General features: G+C 42.2%; 1 non-coding gene across 1 annotated transcript; it reads left to right on the top strand.

The window, feature by feature from the left end:
* The first annotated feature begins 4,725 nt into the window (after positions 1-4,725).
* On the top strand, positions 4,726-4,844 carry LOC145402397 (5S ribosomal RNA). Its single transcript, XR_013897752.1, has one exon. It is a non-coding gene; the product is annotated as a 5S ribosomal RNA (ribosomal RNA).
* The last annotated feature ends 1,197 nt before the right edge of the window (positions 4,845-6,041 follow it).

Raw genomic sequence — 6,041 nt, 5'->3', positions numbered from 1 at the left:
GCGTTGTTAAAGGTGATGCTATGATGGCATACCTGTGGACAAAACTCCTATAAAAGCCAGTGAGGCCTAGGAACGATCTTATCTGATCCTTGTTCTGTGGTGTAGGAAAATAGGTCATCTAGATACGCTAAGACGTCTTGCCCTTACATCTCGCCAAACAATTGGTTTATCATCCGCTGAAATGTTAAAGGAGCATTACTCAGTCCAAAAGGCATCCGGAGAAATTCAAAGTGCCCACGGTGAGTGCTAAAAGCAGTAATGGGACGCGACTCTTCGGTCAGCTCCACCTGCCAATACCCTGACGCTAGATCCAGACAAGTAAACACAGTATTTCCCTTACCTAATGATTGAAGTAAGTCTCGCAAATGCGGAATCGGGTAACGATCCGGTACTGTTACCTTGTTCACTTGCCGAAAATCCACAACAGGTCTCACACCACCGTCCTTCTTAGGCACTAGAAAGAGTGGTGCATTCCACTGCTTCCCTTTGGCTGTGCGGTAGACGGTATGCGGGCACATAAACTGGATTTGTACCAGGGCACAAACCAATATGATGCTTCACCCTATCCGTCCTACCCAGCACTTCTCCTGGAAGTGCTACTACGTCGGAAAATTCTCTAAGGAGGGCTAGGAGTCGTGTTTTATGGTCTACATTATCCGTGACCTTCACATATTGCTCCAGCTGTTTTTCCTTAGCCAGACGTACGGGTTCCGACTGAGTCGTTGCTTGAGATGTAACTACAGGAGAGATCACCGGCACGTCGTCGACTTCCTTTATGGGAGCACCATAGCACATCAAGTCGCCTATATAACAACCATCTCTGAGCTTAACTGCGCCACCACTCATATTTGCGATGAAGAGGGGCGTCTTCTGGTCTTGGCCAACGCTAGTCAGAGTCGATTCCAGCGACAATGCCTTATGTTTCACAGTCTCAGTTAAGCATGCTACATCAGTTCCCACCGACACGTCAGGTACTCGGACAGGAATTTTACAGACAGTTTGACTGGGTAAGTGGTGATTACCACTCACTATAGCCCTGACTTTCTTCCAGTCCATACCCTCCGCTTCGTGTGCATCCGGGGACTCCCTTGATGCTTCACTTGTCGGGGTCACAACTGGTTGGACGGCTCCTGATTGGATGCCAGTTCCAGTTCGTGTTGCTGAGGGATTAAGGCCTAAAGCCTAACAGCCCATCAGCTGGCAGAGGGAAATCCTCAACCACATAAAACGTAGCACGTAACACAGGAGATCGTTTATCTGCCCTCAGTGTCAACGGCACCTGGCTTACAATCTTCATTCTACTCCCTGTCACACCTGTCAACATTACATCAGGTGGTGATAATGTCCAGTTTGTTAGAGGCATTTCACTTTTAAGTTTTTCCAACGCTTTACTAGAAATAATGTTTGTACATGCCCCTGTATCCACGATCAGGGATACTTGGCCTTTCCCTATGATCCAAGGAATAGATAATAAGTCCACCTTAGTAATAGCTGCCACACACGCATCGGTGGATTGTACTATTTTAATTACTTTTGCGCGCGGCCCTGAGCTTCCCCCGAACTAGCTGGGTTCCCTAGTTTCTTCCTCTTTTCAATGACAAAGGGGCAACAGTCCGTTTCATAAGGACAATGCCCATGTATGACATACCATCTTTTCACCTCTGGCTTAACAGCCTTGGTCCTTTGCTGTGGAGAACTAGTAGCTGTATCTCTCCAGCCTGAAGTTTGCAAGGATTTGCTAGCTTCTGCATAGCATATGCCTGCCTTCGCCAAAGCCTGACTTTCAGTACAGTTAGGATGCTGCTGTACTATATCAGTAGCCAGATTAGGTACAGGTATCTGCCACAAAGGAAGAGGGTTAGTCTGACTTTGCACGCCCATATTGTTAGTCATGCCCCAGGTATTTGGATAAGAACCCTGGATTTGCATGCCAATATTAGTATTCATGCCCCATTGATTAGGATTCTGGGTTTGCATGCCAATATTAGTAGTATTCATGCCCCATTGATTAGGATTCTGGGTTTGCATGCTAATACCATCTGTGTTTATACCCCATGCATTTGAATAAGGAACAGAAAATAAATTCTGTCCAGAACCTTGTGGTGTACTGAAAACATCAGAAGTATACACAGGTATGTGAGTGGTTGTAGTACTATCACTAATGACTGGATTTTGCATATCCTGAGTGACCAAAGGTACTGTTGTAGTCTCAGCTTTCACAGTCTCCTCACTAGGATTACCCTCATTAGCAAGACTAGTGGCCATTTTGGATCTAACTGATTGCTCTGGGACTGTTGAATAAGTATGACCAGAACGCAAATGCAAAACGTTCAAATCCTCATCCTGTCCTTCAGAAATATCCTCATCACCTTGATCCTCAATATGTCCTTCACTCATTTAATATGTCTGAGCACTTTTATTTGATGTATCAACCCACTCATAAAATTCTGAGTCTAGTGGGGTTAATCTCTATTTCCCTAATTCTATGTCCCCACTTTTTCACTGTATCCATTCAACCTTGTCAGTAATATTCCTCACCCAGTTACAGGAAGATAAACTGACATAAAAAGGATAGTTATGGTAAGTGACAGAGAATGGAACACATATACAATACACAGAAAGTATATTTATTTCAAGGGAATTCTGAGAAACCTTTATTTCCACTCATCAACTAACTAACGTGTGTTGATTCAAGTGTGTGTGTGTGTGGTTTAACCCTTTAGCACGGACTACTCTTCTTTATAATCCAAATTGGTTTATTCTTATAGAACTTAACAATTTTGATCTAAAACTGAGAATTATGCATGTTTTTTTCAATTTTGCTTCTCCAATACGGAAACATGGCATGCCCACTTAAATGGGCTCTATGGAGCAGTCCCCCTTGGTGTGACTTTCAGTTTTCATCACTGTGCATTAATATGATAAAATTTATTGATGGATCTGGATTAAATGAAAGAATTATGTGTTGAACCATCTCATTTAATAAATATTTGTTGCAAAGAGAGTAATTTAAAAAAAAATGTATAGCTAATGAAATTATTACAAGAATCTGCCGCATAAATATAAAGTAGCAGTCCATAATAAGATTTATAGCAGTTAAAAAAGATTACCAGGAAAGCTTACTCCTATATATTTTGAAGCATAAATTCATGAAACTGAGAAATTATGACTGTATATTATTTGCAGGCAATACTAAGAGCTTTGACATAGGCTTTTACATCAGTTGACTGAAAAATACACATTCCTATTTCTTTGTGTGATACTCCACAAAGCACTGGATGTGAAGTGCCACATCACATTTGAAGCACTTAGGCTTCACATTCTTCTTACACACACCACACCGCCATTGAGTATCTCCCATCACAACATAATGATCTGTTCTGTCGTAGCGTACATGCTCAGGTGAAGTTAGGGGCACAAGTCTACGAGGTTTCTCTGATGGTTTTAGCAGAACATTGACAATTTCCCTCAGAAACTCTAGCTGTGACACCTTGTGAATCTTTCTGTAGAGAATCCACTCATTTACAATTGAGCCATTCAGGAGAAAGCGGAAAAGAGGAAAGTACCACACTCGCTTCCTAAATGACACTCTATACTTTCTCCTGAATTGATCAAACAGATCTACTCCTCCCATTCCTTTGTTATAAAGCTTCACAATGTTTGGGTGAGGGATTACTACCACTTCTTTCTTCTTTATTGACCACCGTTTGCATTTGACCATTGAGAGAGATGCACTGTCACTTCTGTTTGTTGCCACCCTAACATTGCTGTTGTCATTCCATGTACAAATAGCAATATTCTTTTCTTTTTCCTGAAACAACTCTGCCTCCCCTCTCTCTTTTTTCTTGATGTCTGACACTGGGACATCCTTGACTCTGTCCTTACGAATTGTACCTGTCAGACTAATATTAGCTTCCTGGAAAGACTGGAGAAGAGGCAGTGTTGTAAAAAAGTTGTCAACATATCCACTGCTACCCTTAGGTACTGTTCCTTTGGCCAATGCATGGACTACAGATTCACCCACAGGCATTCCTTCCTCAAACCCAGAGTCTTTTCCTTCATACAAGTGGAAATTCATTAACACTCCTTCATGGGAGCACAGACACCAAAACTTGTAGCCAAATCTCACAGGCTTTCCTCTAATGAATTGTTTGAATCCATGTCGCCCATAATATGGTTCCATGGCTTCATCAATAGCCCATGTCATAGGAAGTGGTTGAGCGATATCCATGAAGAGCTTGTTGAAATGTTCAAAAAGAGGGCGAATCTTAAAGATCTTATCATCCGAAGGCTTCTTTGAGTTGTCCACAAAGTGCAGGCTTCACACGATCTCCTCAAATCGGTTTATTGTCATTCCACACTGAGTTACAGCCAGATTTCGGGTGTTTGCCTGCTTCGTCCAATACAGCCGTCGGTTTGGAACTGGGTTATATCATGAGAGAAGAAAGATGCCAAGTACCTGATGCAGTTCTTCTTCAGTAACACATAAATCTTTCCCAATTTTAACTTGATGATAACGGTTTGTCTCTGTCTTGATCACCTCAATCAATTCTTTGTCCCAAAAGTATCTGAATATGTCCACAGGTGTAAATCCTTCATCTGCCCATTTTTCTACAATAGATGGTTTATGTACTTCATGTAAGCTTAGGGCATCATCTCGGGGGCGTTACCCGAGAATACATTGTAATATTGAGAAAAGACCCAGTTATTATATACATTAGTAAAAGTAACGGCCATACCACGTTGAGTATACCGCTTCCCGTTCGATCAGCGAAGTTAAGCAACGTTGGGTCTGGTTAGTACTTGGATGGGTGACTGCCTGGGAACACCAGATGCTGTTGGCATCCCTACGTCAAGTGGGGTTGGTGGAGGATTAGTGCCCCTCCCTGTAAAACAATTAACTCTAAGCCTTTGGCCACCCCGTCTGGGATACATGGAGTCTGGCAATGAATGAATGAAAAAAAATATATATTACGCAACAAACAATTTTTTAGGATCCTAAATATATATTCATACACATATTGACCCTTGGGGATAAGAATATATCAGATATAATCAAAATAAAGTAACACAAGCATTAAAAGTGAACAAGTATTTTGATTCAAGTATTCTCCTTAGGCAGCAGTGCCCTGACTGAGCTCCATAGAGCCCATTTAAATTGGCATCATATTTTCACTGATAATAAAAGTGACGGAATGTGGTTTTCCCTCAAATCAATAATTTCACACATTAAAACAAGTCTTTATGTGTCATTTTTACCATCACTCACTATAAGAAGTTCCATATGCAGCAATGTATAAACAATAACTTACCTATGTCCAGACATTTTGGTAGAAGCAATGAAGTAGCTCTCCTTCCTTCCTTCATTTACTTGTTGTTTACAAAGTGAGTTAGATTATGAATCATCAGCTGAGAAAAGTTACATTTTCTTTACATCCTGCAACAAGAAGAACGTAAATTCTCTGGTAAACTTAGATAAAATTAGTGTTTCTAAAAAGTAAAATTTCCGCCCATTTAATTGGGCTCTATGCGTTCGTGGGTTAATGCATGGACGCTACCTAGATATGAAAGTCCAGGATGATGTTCCACATTCCACGTTCCACACTCCACCAGACTCCTCGAACCATACGCAACAGCCCGCTCGCTATGGGAGTTAGCAACACGCCAGGCAGTGACGCCACTCGACGCACCACATACGATCGTGGCACCACATACGCCCGCTCTCGCTCTCCCTCGGCTCGCTACGGCCGTCCGCGCCTCTGGAGTTGCCAGAAGTCGCTCGCTAGTTGACCCACTCCTCACCGCTCTGGCTTGAACTCTCCTTATCTCGCCTCTCGCACACGAGAGCGAGATTGTTGCCAGTTGCGTTTGAAGATGGAGATATCTCGCACACCACAGGGCGAGATAACTGCCAGTTTGTGCTTAAGATAGGAATCTCGCACTGGCAGAATAATGGGAGGAATTAATATTTACCACTCCAGTTTATCTGCTCCACTTAACTCACTAGTAATTAGTCCCCTTACAATAGTAGAGTAAGATTT

The sequence above is a fragment of the Coenobita brevimanus genome, chromosome 57 (assembly GCF_032717465.1).
Source record: "Coenobita brevimanus isolate Jiangsu-jjx chromosome 57, ASM3271746v2, whole genome shotgun sequence".
NCBI lineage: Eukaryota > Metazoa > Arthropoda > Malacostraca > Decapoda > Coenobitidae > Coenobita > Coenobita brevimanus.
The sequence above is the reverse complement of the archived record's forward strand: the minus strand, read 5'-3'. Positions and strand labels throughout refer to the sequence as shown.